The sequence below is a fragment of the Balaenoptera borealis genome (assembly GCF_965194805.1).
Source record: "Balaenoptera borealis genome assembly, chromosome: 14".
Taxonomy (NCBI): domain Eukaryota; kingdom Metazoa; phylum Chordata; class Mammalia; order Artiodactyla; family Balaenopteridae; genus Balaenoptera; species Balaenoptera borealis.
The window spans coordinates 84976961-84994825 of NC_138875.1; the positions used below are offsets into that span (position 1 = coordinate 84976961).

At 55.7% G+C, this 17865-nt stretch overlaps 1 protein-coding gene across 5 annotated transcripts in view; it reads right to left on the minus strand.

Moving 5' to 3' along the window:
- Nucleotides 1–17865, minus strand: part of PITPNM2 (phosphatidylinositol transfer protein membrane associated 2) — a 142767-nt gene that overhangs the window by 89547 nt on the left and 35355 nt on the right. Inside the window, exon 1 of one of the 5 annotated variants that reach the window (XM_082355344.1) lies at nt 17340–17359. The exons of the other annotated variants lie outside the window; for them this stretch is intronic. The gene's annotated coding sequence lies outside the window, so the exon portion shown is untranslated. Of the gene's footprint in view, nt 1–17339; nt 17360–17865 lie in introns of those variants that run through there. 5 annotated transcript variants of the gene reach the window in all.

A 17865-nucleotide genomic window follows, 5' to 3' on the forward strand; every position in this document is an offset into this window, starting at 1 on the left:
AGATCAGCCCTCCTCCCTGGGCCACCCACAGCGTCTTGGACAGTAAGAGCCACGCCGATCCACTCGTAAGCTGGGAGGCCCCCCTGCACCGATGTGTCCTCATCCGTCACCCCCGCCTGGCAGGGCTGATGCAGGGCTCGTATTAAATAAAGTGGACAAAGCCTCCTGTGGACGCCTGACTTCGGAGACAGTCAACCAGGAGCTGTTTCTCCGCGCCTCCTGGCCCTTTTTGTTTGGTTCTGGAACCTGAGGGGTCCTTGCAAGTAAGACAGCTCAGTGGAGAAACCCCCCACCCAGTGTTCTGCACTTACACTCTGGGATGGGTGAGGCCGGCCCCACCTGGAGGCTGCAGAATCTTCCCTGTGACCCCTGGCTGCGGCCTCCCCACCTAAGAACCAGCGGTGGCTCAGGCATGGCCTGTGGAGAGCTAAGAGGGTGGTGCCTTTCAATAAAAGCTCTGTCCTCGGGCTTCCCTGGTGGCGCAGCACTTAAGAATCCGCCTGCCAATGCAGGGGACACCGGTTCGAGTCCTGGTCGGGGAAGATCCCACATGCCGCGGAGCAACTAAGCCCGTGCGCCACAACTACTGAGCTTGAGCTCTAGAGTCTGCAAGCCACAACTACTGAGCCCACGTGCCAAACTACTGAAGCCCGCGTGCCTAGAGCCCGTGCTCTGCAACAAGAGAAGCCACCGCAAGGAGAAGCCCGCGCACCACAACGAAGAGTAGCCCCCGCTCACCTCAACTAGAGAAAGCCCGTGCGCAGCAACGAAGACCCAACACAGCCAAAAGTAAATTAAATAAATAAATTTTTAAAAATACAAAAAACAAAAAACTCTGTCCTCCAGAAAGGAGTGCCGCACTCAGGCTCAAACAGGATTACTAATCACTCTGTTAGGAAAGACCAGACAATTAGAGCAAGATTAAACAAACGCTTAACTGCCCTCCCCTAATCCCTGGGTTGTAATCAATCAGGCCGACTCTAATCTGGGTTCCTTCCAGATCTGCCTGCAAGGCTCCTGGAGGCCTTAGATGTTGGCCTCAACACAGAGCCTCGGGACATACGCGGCCCAGGGTTCCAGCCTTGGCCCAAGGCCTCCGTCAGCAGGGTCCGCTGCCTCTGCTGAGGCCTGGCGCTCTCCTTGTCTGCCCATCTCCCGGAAAAGAAAACCCGAAACAGACCCTCTCCTTCTGGGTCCCCCCAACTCTCCCTTCTCCCTCTCGAGGGGCTGCTCAGAGAAAGAACGTCCCCGTCCCACTCCTGCGAGCCCCTCTTGGAAGCTGCCGTTTCTGCTATTTGCATTCTCTACACTTGTCCCTTGACCCACGCAGTAGCTCAGAACTCTGTTTGAGATGGAAAAAAAAATCACTCTTTAAAAATTCACTCATTGGGACTTCCCTGGTGGTCCAGTGGTAAAGAATCCGCCTTACAATGCAGGGGACGAGGGTTCGATCCCTGGTCAGGGAACTAAGATCCCACATACCGTGGGGCAACAAAGCCTGCGTGCCACAACTACTGAGATTGCGTGCCTCAACTAGAGAGCCTGCGTGCTGCAAACTACAAAGCCCACACGCCACAACTAGAGAGAGAAAACCTGCATGCCACGCACGATTAGAGAGAAGCCCGTGCGCCGCGATGAAAGATCCCGCGTGCCGTGGCTAAGACCCGACACAGCCAAAAATTAAAAAATTTTTTTAATAAATAAATAAATAATAAATCTTTTTTAAAAATGCACTTATCAACCGATGAAAGGAAAACAAAACATGGCCAATGACACATGGTTCAGCCACGAAAAGGAATGAAGTACTGACACAGGCTACAACATGAATCAACCTGAAGACGCCATGCTGGGTGAAAGAAGCCTGGTACAAAAGGCCACAGACTGTAGGATTCCACTTACACGAATGTCCAGAAGAGGTAAATCCATAGAGACAGGAAGCAGATTAGTGGTTGCCAGGGACCGGGGGTTTAGGAAGCAATGGGGAGGGCGGGCGGGGGAAGGATGTTTAGGGGTTCATTTTTGGAGAGATGAAAATGTTCAAAAACTGATAGTGGTGATGGCTGCACAACTCTGAGGATATACTAAAAACCACTGAATTGTACACTTTAAATGAGTGAATTGTATAGGATGTGAATTATAATCCCAAAAGGCTTTTGTAAAAAAAAAAAAAAGTGCAAAAAAAACCCCACAGAGGGACTTCCCTGGTGGTCCAGTGGTTAATACTCCACATTTCCACTGCAGGGGGCACAGGTTTGATCCCTGGTCGGGGAACTAAGATCCCACATGCCCGGCGGTGCGGCAAAAAAAAACAAAAAACGACCACAGAAAGCAACCATTTGTAAACAACCATGTAAGGCTGCTGAAGAAGGCCCTGAGGTAGAGTTTCCCTCTGCTACTGAGTCCCGTTCCCCCTGCTACTCGGCAGCCCCCTGGCTGGACGCTGTTGCAGCTCACTCTCTCATCCCCAAAGCCCCAGTGCCAGGGCCAGCGCCGGGGGGGAGGAAAAGGGCACGCAGCTCCCCCCGAGCCACACCTGTGGAGCCAGAGGACCCAGGAGACAGATGACGGCCGGGCAGAGACATCTTCACATCTCCAAACCCTCCAACCCCGAGACGGAAACCGACAAGACACCACCATCCAGCTGGTTTGTGGGTCTACCATCTTCTCTCTGCTAAAACAACAGCCACGAACGAACAAGAGCAATGACACTGGCAGCAGAGAGGAGCCCAGAGTATTTGCGACTCCCGGGCAGGTCCCAGCGGCACCCTCTGCGAGCCCCCTCACTCCCAGCGCTGGGCGTCCCAGAATCCCATGAGCTGGGTGACGGTCGTCAGAGGAGACCAGGTCAGCGGTGAGGAACCTGAGGTTTGCGGGGCCAGAGCCGGACCCGTCAGACCCTCTGGCAGAGGCATCCCCTGTCACCTCAGGGACGAAGCCCATCACCTGAGCCAGGGACCACCACATGCAGGCTGGCGTCCAAGGCCGTAGCTGGCCTAGAGCAGACTTCGCCGGGCCACGTGGGCAGCTGCTCCTGCCCATGCTTCGGGTTCACAAACTTCCTACCAAGCCAGGTAACTTACTTCCGAAGCATCTATCTTGTTTGAGCCTCACCAACCTAGGGCTGACCATACATTTCGGGGCAGGGGGTCAGGCCATCTCAGCTCAGGTGACCAGTCAGGGGGATGGAGTTGAGGGGCACGGGTGTGGGTTTGGGGGGAGGGGGCTGGAGTACAGAGAGGCTCAGAGAGCTTCTGTCCCCTCCAAGAGCTCAGAGGGGGCTTCCCAGGAGCGGTGCAACAGTCCTGTGGTCTCTGTTATCTGCTCTGCGCCCGGAAAGCAGGCCAAGCCCTCTGGGGATGTTATCCAAACAGCAGCCCTCCAGCTCCAGCCATAAAGCAAGGAATTTGGGAAGCTGGTAATCAGAGGAGCTCCCCCTTCCCCCGCAGGACCATAAATCATGGGCAGCCCTCTGCACACACACATCAAAGGCCCAGTGGCTCTCCAAAACCATGCCCAGGCGACAGCGTGGGATCATAGGGTCAGCCTTCCAAAGGCCCTTCCAGACAGGGCGGAGGAAGGGGGCCTGCAGACCAAAGGAAGGAAGGGAAGAAGAAATGGAAGGTTCCTAAAAATCTCCCCAAATCGCCGGGTGCCAGCCCAGAGCCAGCCATTAGACCCTGGTAAACATTGGCCTGGATCATGTGCGCAAGTGTTTGGGCAAACAAGGACACTGGAACCCTGAGTGGCTCGTTCAAGGTCATTGGCTAGACCCTGACCTCTGACCAGAGACCCTGCCATTGGCCCAGGCCTCCTGCAGCACACCCCCCATGGCACGGGAGAGAAGTCCCCGCGCTTAAGGGACAACAGAGGCCCCAAGCAGGCACTGGCTCTGTGACCCTCCCAGGTCACAGCCTTCCTGAGCCTCAGTCTCCCTGTCGGTGCAGAGGGATCCGAAACACTTCCTTCAAAAGACAGCAGAAACAGGCCAGAAAGGACCCCCACCTGCTGGAGCTCATTTTATTTCATCCTCACACCACCCCTAGGTGATATTTTATGATTTCCATTTTGCAGAGAGTGACTGATGTGGCACCTGTCCAAGGCCACAGGGCTCGTACCCGTCGGACCCCCAAGGCTCAGGAACTCCACCCGGCATTGACCTGCTTTCCGAGCCACACCCGTCGGGCGCAGACCACCTGTCCCGCTGGGTTCAAGAGGTACGAAGGGGACACTTCCCTGGTGGTCCAATGGTTAGGACTCCGAGCTTCCACTTCAAGGGGCGTGGGTTCTATCCCTGGTTGGGGAACGAAGATCCCGCGTGCCACGCGAGAGCTCAAAGAGAAACGCTAGCCAAGAAGAAAAGTGTGCTCCTTACCCAAATGCTGCAGTCAAACAATAGAATAAAGTTGTGTAAGACAGAAAATTAAAAAAAAAAAAAAAGAAAAAGAGAGGTACGAGGGGAAGCAGGTGGGTGAGGAACCAATGTGGGAGCCAGATCGGCCTGCAACGCTGGTCCATCAGGGGGCAGGGGGCAGGGGACAAGGCAGGACAGAGAGGGCAAGGGAACGCCTCTGGGGTCCCTGCAGACCAAGCTGTCAGCTTTCCATCTTCCTGGGCAGGGAAGGGAGTGACTTCCATGGGCCCCAGGACAGACCTTAGAGGGGGCCCAAGGACCAGGCTCTGCCACCAAGTCCTCTGTGTGCCTCGGGACACATGTCCCCTCACCCAGCTCCACGGGGATCAGTTTCCCTGAGATACTGTGATATAATAAGAAATATAGGGACTTCCCTAGTGGTGCAGTAGTTAAGAATCAGCCTGCCAATGCAGGGGACACCGGTTCGAGCCCTGGTCCGGGAAGATCCCACACGCCGTGCAGCAACTAAGCCCGTGCGCCACAGCTACTGAGCCTGCACTCTGGAGCCCGCGAGCCCCAACTACTGCAGCCTGCGCACCTAGAGCCCGTGCTCTGCAACAGGAGAAGCCACTGCAGTGAGAAGCCCGCGCACCGCAACGAAGAGTAGCCCTCACTCACCGCAACTAGAGAAAGCCCGCGTGCAGCAATGCAGACCCAAGGCAGCCAAAAATAAATATATAAATAAATAAATTTTTTTAAAAAAGAAATACATTTGGTCTTCATCTCCTGGTTCGTGGCACAGAGGAACTAAAGAGTTTTAAAGAGTCCTAAAACCCTTGTAATTTCCTGGGTGATGAGTGTTATGCTAATGAGATGACAGGTGGCTGGGAGCCCCTAGGGAGCGTCAGGGGCTGGAAGCCAGGAAGACCAAAACATGATTGGGGGGTTGGAACTTTCGCCCGACCCCCCAGCCTCCAGGAGGGGAGAGGGGCTGGAGGCTGAGCTAATGCCTGTATGATGACATCTCAACCACGGGTTCTGAGAGCTTCCGGGTTGACGAACACATCAGGGAGGGTGGTGCACCCAACTCCACGGGGACAGAGGCTCCTGTGCTTGGGACCCTTCCGGACCTCACCCTATATACCTCTTCCTCTGGCCGTTCATCTGTATCCTTTACCACATCCTTTATAATAAGCCAGTAAACATAAGTAAATGTCCCCTGAGTTCTGTGAACTTCCAGCAAACTACCGAACCTGAGGTGGGGGAGCGTGGGAACCCCCAATTTGTAGCCCAGTCAGGGGTGGGTAACTGGGGACCCACTACATGTGACTGGAGTCTGAGGGGGCAGTCTAGTGGGACTGAGCCTTTAACCCAAGGGGTCTTCACTAACCCCGGGAAGTTAACGTCAGAACTGAATTGACTGGAAGGACACCCAGCTGGTGCCCACAGAGAACCGGAAAATTGCTTGGTGTGGAAAACCCACACATTTGGTGTCGGAAGTGTTGAGCAGAGAAACAGTTTTTCTTTATTCCCCGTCTGAGAAATGAAGGGCTTGGACCCGAATGCCCTTTAGGAGGCTCGTGGCTCTGACCTTCTCAATCCATGAAGGCTGGGGCTTTGCGGCAGTGTTGGACTTCGGACTCACACGGTTCTTAACAAATACCACATCTTTCTCCGAAGGCAAGGTCAAGGCCACACAATCTCTCCTTTCTTCTATTTACCAATGTATACCCGCAGAATCATAAATACATGAAAACATTTATATGACCAGATTAACTTCTGGGCTCTGTGGTTCACTTAAGCAAACATGTTTATCTTTCCATCACACGGCACTTTTTAAGTCACTTCTTTTTCAGGGTGCTGGAGTATTAGGGTGAGGAGGGGAACGTGGCTGGCAGGGTGGGGATGCTGAGAGCCACACACCAACATCCTCTTACAACCAGCTGATTCGGGGTTGGAGGCTGGAGAGGGAAACCGGGGTCATGGGCTAAGGCCCTAGGGAAGCAGTTATCTCGGCTCCAGACCCAGGCTACTGGCAGTGGCCAAGCTTGCTGGACAAAGTCACCCCTCTGGTGACAAGGGGACCTGAGCAAGTCAACCAATGGATGGCTCCTTGCCTGGCCCTGCCATCTTTCGAAACCCGAGTTTCTCAGGCACGCACCCACATACGTACATCCCGGATTTTACAGGCTCGTTTAAAAACAAAAAAATTGGACTTCCCTGGTGGCACAGTGGTTAAGAATCCGCCTGCCAATTCAGGGGACACGGGTTCGAGCCCTGGTCCGGGAAGATCCCACACGCCGCAGAGCAACTAAGCCCGTGCACCACAACTAGTGAGCCTGCGCTCTAGAGCCCGCGAGCCACAACTACTGAAGCCCGGGTGCCTAGAGCCCGTGCTCCACAGCAAGAGAAGCCCGCACGCAGCAACGAAGACCCGACGTGGCTGAAAATAAATAAATAAATTTTTAAAAAGGAAGAAAAGAAAATACAAGGCTTAAAAAAACAAATCTTTCAGGTACTCAACAAACCAAGACACCGTGATGCTGCCACCAGCCTGTCCCCTCCTCCCCTCCGCCTCCAACCTGTCATCTCCCTGAAGTCAGATGAAGCCTTTTCTAATACACACATCAGAGGGTGACAGCCCTCTGATTTGAGCCCCTCAGTGCTCCCCCTTGGCTTCCAAGACAACATCCACTCTCCTTAACCCTCTGGCTCCTTCCCTGGGCTCAGCCTGTGCTCCCAGCAGAGCCCCCATCCCCACAGGGCATCCTCTGGCCTCTGTGTCTTTGCACAGGCTGTTCCCTCTGCTGGGAAGGCCCTCCCCCACCTCCCGGGTTGGGTGAACCTGGCATTCTACAAAGTCCAGCCTACGTGTCGGAACCCCTGAGAGCTTCCTCCGTGGGCTCCGAGCCCCAGGAGTAGCCCCCCCATCCCATCAGGCTCATATCACCAGCCCCACAACTGCCTGCTGAATCAGTCTCGTCCGCTGGCCAATGAGTTCCTCAGAGTGGGGACCAGACCCGATTCATCTCTGCAACCCCTGCTCCGAGCCCACACTCCGGGCTGAACGACGGGTCCACACACATGCTGCCCACTCGAGAAGCCAAAGTGGCCCTGTGGCTCCCTTTGTCCACGAAGCCCTAAAGCACCAGGAATGACCGTGGGGCAGGGGTGCAGACCCCTCGTCCGCGGGACAGGCAGGGCTGCCCACACCCCATCCGCAGGGGCGATGTTCACAGGATTAATAACCGTCCCGTCCTTGCACCGGGACTGCACACACGCTCCGGGGCGGGGATAGGGGGTCTTTGTTCACTGAGGCCACGGAGGGGAATGCGCTCGAGGAAATCACTTCCCACGACTGGTGACTGCACAGCAACGATCTTTTATTCACGGGGACGTCACAGGATTCTCGCCAGCGTACTGACTCCTATCCTTTCGCGTGAAGAGTGTCACTTGGGCCCGCACCCTGGTCCTTGCTCAGCGCCAGCCCAGGTATCCGCTGCAGCCTCGGAGGGGGCGGTCGGAGACGGGGAGGAGGCAGATGCAGGAAGGCGGGCATGAGGAGGGGGGCGGGGGGAGGGGCCAGGGACCACCGACTCCCACCCCCTGCCACTCGAGCCTAAACGGGGTCACTAGGCAGCCGGCCTTGGCTGAGCACCGGGGAACCAGAAGATAAACAACGCTGGGCTCTTGTCAGGAGGGGGAAGCAGGGGGGAAGCAGAAAAAGGAGACAGACGGCAGCTTGAGAAAGCAGTGGAGCCACCCCGCAGGCAGGGGCCCCGGAACCACCCAGGCCCAGCCCTTGTCTGCTGGCCGGGCTGCAGCAGGAACCAGGCCTGAGGATGCTGGGGAAGCGGGGGCTGAGGATGCTGTTCCGGGTACAACACACTGCCCCCCAGCGTGCGACTGTCCTAGGGCTCTTGCTGGGGCCACCAGCCGGTCCCCTTTATAAGCTACTAGCGAGCGCTAAGGGAGAACTACCCCCAGCAGGCCGCCCCGCTGTGCAAGGTCCCCACAGACCAGCATCCTCCTTCCCTCTCCTCCCACAGACCCTCCCTCCCGCGTCCAGGCACAAGTGTGCTTTGGGAGGGAGCCGGCAAGGAAATCTGTCTTTCCGCACAGCACAGCGTGGCTCGGGAGGTGTTCTAGCAGACTTATTTATAGCCAAGCACCCCGTCCGCATGCTCTCCAGCGCTGCCTGCCTGCCACTGGGGCTTTTCAATCCGTGTCTATATTTATCCCCCAAAGCCGTGGGGATAATGGCGAGGCCAGAAATAGCCTTGAAGACATTCACGTGAAGATGACAGACAGGTCTCCAGCTCCCGGCTGACCTCGCTCCCCACATCTGCCGCTTGGCCGTGGGTAACAGGGAACAGCTGGATGGGGCCGGGAAGGCAGCCGAAGCCAGATGGGAACAACATAATCCCTCTTTCCCTGCTGGCCGCGGTCCTCTGTAGTGATGCGGTGGACAAGTCCAAAATAATACCTCACAGCTGCCGGGCTACGGGGAGAATGAAGGTGACACGGTTTCCTGATGGACGTCAGCATGTTAATCAGCTCAGAGAAGAATGGAGAGTCAAACGGAGCAGGCACGAGGGCTCTGCTCGTTCCCGGGCACACACTCACAAAAAGCAGGTCACCTGCCACACCAAGGTTGCAGGGCATCTCCCTCCTGGCTCAACCCCTCGCACCTGGACACAGGTACAGGGCTCACCATGGGAAGTGTATGCACCGTCTCCTGCTGACCCGGCCACTTCTCACCTCCTGGAAGGGAGGATGACTCAAAGACAACCTGGCTGGTCAGGGAAGAAGCTGGGACTGTGGGGGAACCAGTGGGTGGCTCCTCCTCCCCAGCTTCAGAGTTCTGGAAGAACTCACCATCTGGGATGGGGGACAGACACATTAACAGCGCATAGTGCATCAATAGAGGGAGGCACAGAGTGCAGCTAGAGCAGAGAGAAGGCAGTGGATAACTGCCTGATGGGGAAGATTTCATTGAAGAGGGGGCATTTCAGTTGGGCTTTGAAGGATGCACAGGAGTTTACCAGGAGAGAAGGGGGAAAGGCACAGGGAACAGCAGGAGCCAATGCCTTTAGTACTCAAAGTGCATGGTATGTTTGGGGAATGGGAGAAGTTCCAGGTGGCAGAAGTGCGGGGTCAAGGGTGGTGAGCTGGACATCAGACTGGGAAAGGGGCTGGACCCAATCACACATCTGAAGGGCAGAGCTTCTGAGCACATGGGATTCAGAAGACTCACTCACCATCCTTGTGGCTGTGGCTGTGGCCTGCCTGGGGTGTTCTCTGACCTGTCACTGCTCCCAACAGGGAGGAGCTTTCTGATCTCATGCTGCCCCTGCTTCTATGATGGGGCCTCTGGGCTGGCCCCTGACACCCCCTCCCTGCCTGGATCTCTAGCCCCCAGTCCTGACTTACATCTGACTCCCTGTCCGTCCCTCCCTCCTGTGAGCCCCGGCCCATCCCAGGTCTCTCCGGGGCAGGGCCAGGGCTCTAGAAGCACCTCCTCACAAGGAGGGAAAGAACCCCCGGTTGTGGAGTGATCACAGAATGCCCCACATAGGTGCCATTTAATCCTGGCTGCTGAGCAAGGTAGATTCGACCTGACCATTCCACAGATGACGACATGAAGCCTCTGGGAAGCTGAACCCCCAATCTTCTCAAGACCACTTCGCAGTTAGTGATGGAGCTGGGTCTAAAACGAGGTTTGTCTCAACTCTGTAGGTAGAGCTTCCCAGCTGCTTCCTTCCCTGCTGGGAGGTCCTTGGTGTGTGTGTCGGCTGGACTTTTACAGGGTCCAGCCCCTTTCCCGGCCTGATCTCCAACTCACCACCCTTGACCCGCATTTCTGACACTTAGGACTTCTCCCATTCCCCAAACATACCACGCACTTTGAGTACTAAAGGCACTGGCTCCTGCTGTTCTCTGTGCCCCTCCCCCTTCTCTCCTGGTAAACTCCTGTGCATCCTTCAAAACCCAACAGAAATGTCCCATTTTCTATGAAATCTTCCCCATCAGGCAGTCAGCCACTGCCTGCTCTCTGCTCCGGATGCACTCTGTGCCTCCCTTTACCGATGTATTACACGCTCTGATACGTGTCTGACCCCAGATGGAGAGTTCTCGTCCCTCACTGTGACCCACTGCCTGGCACAGTAAACATCTGCCAGATGAGAGAGTAAACTGATTCCCTCCTTCACGCTCACCCAGAGCTGTCATTTTTGCGCCACCCACCCCAGCTTTTTTCTAAAGTATGGAACCCTATAGCAGGACCCCCTTCAGCAATCCAGGCAAATGATAAGCCCGGGTGCTCTCGGGCTCTGCCTCCCCGTCTGGACAGCACGCAAGCTGCCAGGCACTCCTAGTCCTCGGAGAATACCCAGTGCTGCCAGATTGAGGAGCTGCTGCTCTGCCAGCAGGACCACAACCAGGCGCGGCAGCAGGCCCGTCTTCACACCTGGGAGCTGGCGAGGCACTGGGGACTCCAGGCCGCATCTGCAGCACGGGAGCTCCGACGACACTTGCCAGTCACTGAGCTGATTCCCCAGGGGGGTCCCGCCAGGGATGCACCCTTCTTCCCAGTGGCTGTTCACAGAGCAGGAGCCGGGGTGCCGAGGAACAGGGGCTGCTGTCATGGGGTTGGGTCTTGCCTCCCCAGCTTCTGAATTAACCAAACTGCTCCCGATCCCGGAGACCTGGCTCCGAATGCTCCCTGTGTCCCTGGCTTTAAGGTTTAAGTGCCTCTTGGAGTTGAAGCCAGTCCAGGGGCCACCCCCAACCTCACAAGGCCCTGTGCCAGACCCTCCAGGTGAAGAGAGATTCCCAGGGTGCAAGACACGGACAGCCTAGACGGCTTTCCCAGGGGTGATCAGAAGAATCAAAAGCACTGAAAAAGGGGGCACCCCCCAAAAAGCAAATTCTGCAGCCTTTAAAACATCACAGAGTACCTACTATGTGCCCAGCACCTGCAATCTAGAGGGAAATACTTATGACAGCAAACACCGACACAGCCCTCACCAAGCACTTTGTAGATATTCTCATTTAATCCCCATGACAACATGCAGTGAGCACTAATCTTGTCCCCGTTTTACAGATAAGGAAACTGAGGCTGAGAAAGGTGAGGGGACCAGTCCCAAGTCTCCCAGCCAGGTTCTAAACCCAGGCAGCTTGGTTCTGGAGCCTGCATTAACCACCACACTACACAGTTCTGCACAACAATCATTATAAAACAGTGTGCACTGAAAAATGGGACAGCCGCCTTGGAAAAGTCTGGCAGTTCCTCAAAATGTTAAGCATAGAGTTAGCATATGACCCAGCAATTCTCCTCCTAGGGATATACTCAAGGGAAATGAAACGTAGGTCCACACAAAGACGTCTACGTGAATGTTCACAGTAGCATTATTCACAATAATCAAAAAGTGGGGGGAATTCCCTGGCAGTCCAGTGGTTAGGACTACGCGCTTCCACTGCAGGGGGCACAGGTTCGATCCCTGGTTGGGGAACTAAGATCCCGCATGCCGCAAGGTGCAGCTAAAAAGAAAAAAGTGGGACAAACGTAAATGCCTATCAACTGATGAATGGACAGATGAATGAGGGTCCATCCACACAATGGAATGTTATTCTGCGGTAAAAGGGAGTGAAGTACCGATCCAGGCTACCACGTGGTTGAGCCTTGAAAACATTATCATGAGTGAAAGAAGCCAGTCACTGAAGGCCACATGTTGTAGGATTCCATTTATACGAAATGTCCGGAATAGGCAAATCCATAGTGACAGAAAGCGGATGAGTGGTTGCCCGAGGCTGGGGGAGGGAAGTGATAGTTAAGAGGGCGTGGGGTTTCTTTGGGGGGGATGATGGACATGCTCTAAACTGGACCGTGGTGATGGCTGCACAAGTCTGTGAATATACAAAATACCATTGAATTGTACACTTCTAATGGATGAATTATACGCTATATGAATTATATCTCCATTGAGTTGTTTAAAAAGAAAACTGTGCAAACCCAGTTTGCATGGAGGTGTGTAAGCCCAGGTGCTCGGAGAGCCAGAGCAAGGGAGTCCCCTCTGCCTGCTGGAAGGGCAGTGTGGGCACCAGGGTCGCCACACCTGGCATTCTGCTGGCTTTCAGGTTCTGCAAGCCAGGTCTGTCCCCTACCTCCTGTGTCACACACGAGACTTAGGAGCTGGCCTAGCACTGGCCAGTCTTCTATGTGGGAGAAGACTGAGGCCCAGGCTGCCTCACCTTGGGCAGCTATGTCCTCAAACACCCTCCTTCGTGCTGTGCTGCCGTAACTCTAAAGGGCTCGGTTCCAGAAGCCTTTCCCGATCCCACAGATGGAAGGAGACACTCTCCCGCATGCCCCGCGCCCCATGCAGACACTGATCAGACAGCTCTGCTGGCCAGGGCACAGCCATCATCCCAAGGCAGCGCAGGCCCTGGGAGCCTCGGCCGACTCTGACGGATTGGTTTCCTTATGTTAGGAAAGGAACACTGATTTACTGAGCAACTACTAAGTGCCAGGAGCCGGGCGGGGTGCTCTACACCGCTTTTCTCATTGTCTCTCTTTCTTCTGGTCACAGTCTTTTCAAATCTAGGTCATCTTTGCAAGATGCTTTAAACGGTTCAAGAAAACATGCCCGTGACCTCAGATGTCCCCTTGCGATGGGAGTGAAGCACGTGTCACGGGGACAGGGCTGGCCCCGGGGCAATCTGCGAGGTCGGAGGAGTCCTCCTGCTGGAATGCCGGCTCCCCACTGCCACCTCCTCTCATCCTCGCCGCCCTGGCCTGCTTCTTGGGTCCACTGAATAAGCTTATGCACAGGGAGGTACCAGGGAAGTGAGTGCGACACACTTCCCCAGAGTATTTATAACTTGTAGGCGAACTAGAGGCAAGAAGTGACTGAGGGAAGGAGAAGGAGGCGTGGCTCTCCTTCCGAGCTCCTCAAAGCACAACTCTGCTTTATTTTCACCTCCAGCACATGGCACAGCTCGCGCACACAGAAGGTGCTTAACACGTGTTAGTCAAACGATCACCCGACTTAAGGCAGCTCCTCCCGTCTGGGAACCCACATCCTGGGAAGCATGCTGCGGGGGACAAGCCAACGGACTCCCTTTTCTCAGGGAAACTGGCGCCAGGAGAGGAGATGTGGATCCTGAAATCCACCACCGATGTGGGCACACCCTGAGCACGGTGCCCAACCTCGGCCGTCCTGGAGAACGGGGCCGATCCTGAGCGTCACCCCAGGGGTGCTAGGAAGGGTTCCCCTCCGTCATCTCCAGGTGCTGCAGCCCAGGGCAGGCGGGGACTAAACGGCTTGTGCCCTGGAGGGAGTCTGTCTGGGTGCTTGTTGTTTCCTTGCCATCTCCCCACTCCTCTAGCCTCCGAGGAAGATGCCAACAAAAGGACAGGGGCTGGCCTGATACCAGCCACTGAGACTCAAGCCTCACTTCAGTGGTCTGGCCGGATCTCCCAGGTCTGGGCACCATGTTCTCATCAGCCCTGTCCTGGGATCACCTGTGGCCGCCAGGGCGCTAATCAGACCCAAGGGCACAAGAACCACTTCTGGAGACAGGCTGGAAATCACCCCGTGGAAGCAATTCCAAGTTGGCCTCAAGAGTACCTCTGTTGTGATGGGACAGATCAAGTTAAAAGGCCAAAAGAAAAACCACACTGGAGTTTTCCCCCCTTTGGCCTATAGATCCAGCTTCTCCATAGAGAGTGAAAGCAACATCTCTCTTTATCTTCCCCGGGCAACCCTCACACGGAAGAGCCTGAGGATGATACCCAGCTCTTTCCAAGCTGAGCTGGGAGCTTCACAGGCCTCGTTCTGTATCTCAAGGGTCACCAGTGACCTTAAAGCTGGCCATTAGAGCTGGCTTGCAGACTAAAGAAAAGTTACCAGCCCATCGCCCTGCACAAAAAAGCACATGGGAAATGCCGGCATTGAAAGGTTGCCTCTCAGGGGGTGCACCTGGGTCCTCACAGTTTAAGTGAAGCCTGTGCTCGGTGACACAGCTGTCGGGCAGGGAGATCCCAGCCCCCACCGACTCTCCTTGCCCCCTTTATTATAAGAGATGAATCATGGGTTTAAGCAGACCACCTTGGTGTACAGAAGGCCTCTGGCTTGCGTTCCCTGGGGTACCCGGTGGCTGCAGCGGCTGTTTAGTGCCCGTCCTCGGACAGAGATCCCAAGCGTGGACAGCTCCTGCACAGGCATGATTGCCCACGATCACGGGGGCATCCTTGGTTCACCTGTCCGTCTCCCCAAACTGTTAGGTCCTCCAGAGCAAGGGCGTCTTGTCTCTGGGCTGGCACTTAATACAAGCTCAATAAAATCTTCAAAAACATGCACAGGAGCATTGTCTCTGATCTGCCCAAGAGCTCAGACATGACCATCGAGACCTCTGCCCAACTGAGGTCAAAATGTCAGCCTGGAGAGAGCCATTAAAGGCACACAGCACCCATAAATGTCAGTTTACAATGTCCCGGGTTCCTGTCAGCCAATAGAATCTGCCAGAATCCCATGCTCAGCTGCAGTGTTGGGGGCCAGCCCTGCTTCCCTCAGGACCTCAGACCTCTGCAGGTCTCCTCCCACAGCTGTCCATCAGTTCAGCTACAAAAACGCGGGGTCAAAAACTCAAGTCTTGGCTCTGCCACTAACCAGCTTGCTGTGTGACTTTGGACAAGTAACTTCCTTTACTGGGCCTCAGTTACCCCATAGGTTAAGTGAAAAGGTTGGACTAGATGATCTCTTAGGTCCTTCCAAGCTCATGAGAACCTGTTTTTAAAAGTCCACACAACGAGGATTGCCTAATTCCTCAGTGATTCCTTCCAGCTCTACATTTAAAACGTACCTGGAGCCCAACTCCCTCATCACCTCCACCGCTGGCATCCTGGTCCAGCGCCTACCACCTCACATGCTGCATCCGTGCCCCTGCTGGTCTCCCTGCTTCCTCCCTTCACCCCATCCAGTCTGTTCTCAACACAGTAGCCAGAAACCATCTTTTTAAAGCACAAGTCGGATCCTGGCCCTTCTCTGGTCAAACTCTGGAGTAGCATCACATCTCACTCAGAGTCAAGGTGAAAGTCCAGACAGGAGTGCAAGGTCCTGATAGATGTGGGCTCTCATATTTCTCCAACCTCCTCCCCTGCCATTCTTCCACTCACTCAGATTTCTTGAGCATCCCGGACGAGCTCCTGCCTCAGGGCCTTTGCACAGGCTGTCTCCTCCGCCTGGGATAACCTCCCCATTCTCTCCCTCGCCTCCTTCAGGCCTTTGCTTAAACGTTCCTGAGTTGGGAGGCCTTCTTTTCCCTTGTTTATTTAGCTTTGATCACCATCTGACGTACTTATATATTTTACTGCATACTTGCATATTGTATGTCTACCCCCGCTAGACTATAAGCCCAGGAGGGCCAGAATTTTAAATGTTTTATCACTCCTTTATACTCAGCTCCCGGAATAGCAGCTACTCACTAAATGCATGTTGAATGAATACATTTTGATTGTTTGTGGGTTCGATCACGCTGCTAAGATGAACAGTCTCAGGCCATACAACCCTCCAGCTTGAAAGACGTCATCCCAGGAGTCCCTCTGAGAATCCCAAGCTCTGGACACTGTCTCCGGGAATCAAAGTGATTGTTCTAGGCAGGTTCGCGGCTTAGGAAGTATGTGGAGGAACAAAGCAAGGAAATGACACAGACCTGGTCTGGTCCCTGGGAGGTTGTGGGGTCAGTTCATAAGCAGATGCTTCCAGGCGCCTCCTTGCTGGGCAAGATGAGGTTATAAACACAGGTCGGTTAGTGCACTGGACACCGGTCGTGAGGGAAGCACAAGAAGGAAAACGCAAGCGGTGGGCTCTTCCTTAGAACCAGGGAAAGGCAGACATGGGGGAAGAGTTAGCAGAAGGCAGCCAGAAGGGGGCTGCAGTGCCGGGGGCCTGCGGACAGAGCTCCAGAGGAGCCCTGGCCCAGACCACCGAGGCCAAGGCAGCTGCTCGCCCTGCCCTGCCGACCCCAGAGCGCTCGAACTGAGGGCCCTCAAGCCCGGCTCTCTGAAAGGTGCCTGGGCGAACGTCCACAAGTGACTGGGAGCAGAGACCAGAAACAAAGCCAGAGAAATGCGGCTCCTGCCACTTGGATGAAGATGAAGTACGCTCTCGGGAAGATGTGCGTCACTGAGGCCAAGAGGGCAAACCCAGGGAGTGGGGATCTGGGGCTCTTGAGAAGAGGAAGAACTGGGAGGTGGAAGGACCAGACTTCAGCAGACATCGCTCACGGGCCGCGAGAGAGGGCCTAAGAGCCTAGAAAGAAGGGGAGGGTCGAGCAATCCGGGTGGAAGCCCCCTCCGTGTTCTACCTGAGTCCTGGGCAGGGCTGGCCGGGTGCCAAGGCACCACGTTAGGAAACGGACTATGGATGCAAGAGGTCAGGAGGGGACATGGGGGACGTCAGATCTCGCCCAGCTGCCTCCCAAGTGCCATGGGGGGACCTCGAAGGAACACAGGACAAGCCCCAGTCTTTGCTCCTGCCCTCTGTACGGGCGCACACGGCCTCCCTCGCTGGCCGAGGCCCCTAACAGGCCACGCATCAGACCTACAGCCCAGGGGGCGGCCGGCCGACCCTCCCACGTGGGGCTGCGGTGCTGAGAGGGGTGAAGCTCCCACAGGTGAAGGAAAGAAGCCTCACCCCAACCTCAGTCTCCATCCAGGGGCCCGAGGGGAGGCGGGGAGGCCAGCGCAGTGGTGGGGACGAAAAGTGTGTCAGTTGCCACTGTGGTCTGAGGTCCTGCCCTTGTCTTCAGCTCTCTTCCCCCTCAGGAGACAGTGACCTTGCCGACGCCTCAGCGGAGACAATGGCAGGAAGCGCCCCTCCCCGCGAGCCAGGGAGTCAGGAAGGAAGCGACCGACTCTGAGCCTGGGCCCGGGACCCTTCCCGCCGAGCCCCTACCCCAAGGACGTGCTAGAAGCTCTGCTCACCTGCTCAGGGTGGCAAACGTCCTCAGCTTTGGGGAGGAGGCGCTGAGGACAGATGTTCTCCGGCCTGGGACCCCCCCTTAGAGGCAAACCCTCTGCGGATGGGCAGCTCCTGCGTCAGGTTGAGCGGATGCAGAAGACAGCCAGGCTGAGCGGAGACAACAACTCCAGCTGCCCCCTGCCCGCCCTCCACGGCCCCCCACCTCCTGGAAGGAAGGGCTCCATGCTCCTCTGGAGCAAGGAGCTTCTCTAAAAATAAACCTTGCTCCTTCAGCCTTTTCCTCCCCAGCCCCCTGCGAAGGAGATGAGGAGGTGATTTCACATCTCAGAAGGGCCGCCTCTCTCCACGCCACCCTCAACTCTTGCCATCCAGGGCCCAGTGGTCTCGATGTCCCACGCGGCCACAACCTCCCAGGAAGAGCTCAGAGGTAGGTAGGGGGTGACTGAGATCGTCCCCACCATGGGACGTAGAGCAGAGGCAAGAACAGGGAACCTCAGGACGCTGGAACAGCATACGCAAAGCGCAGAG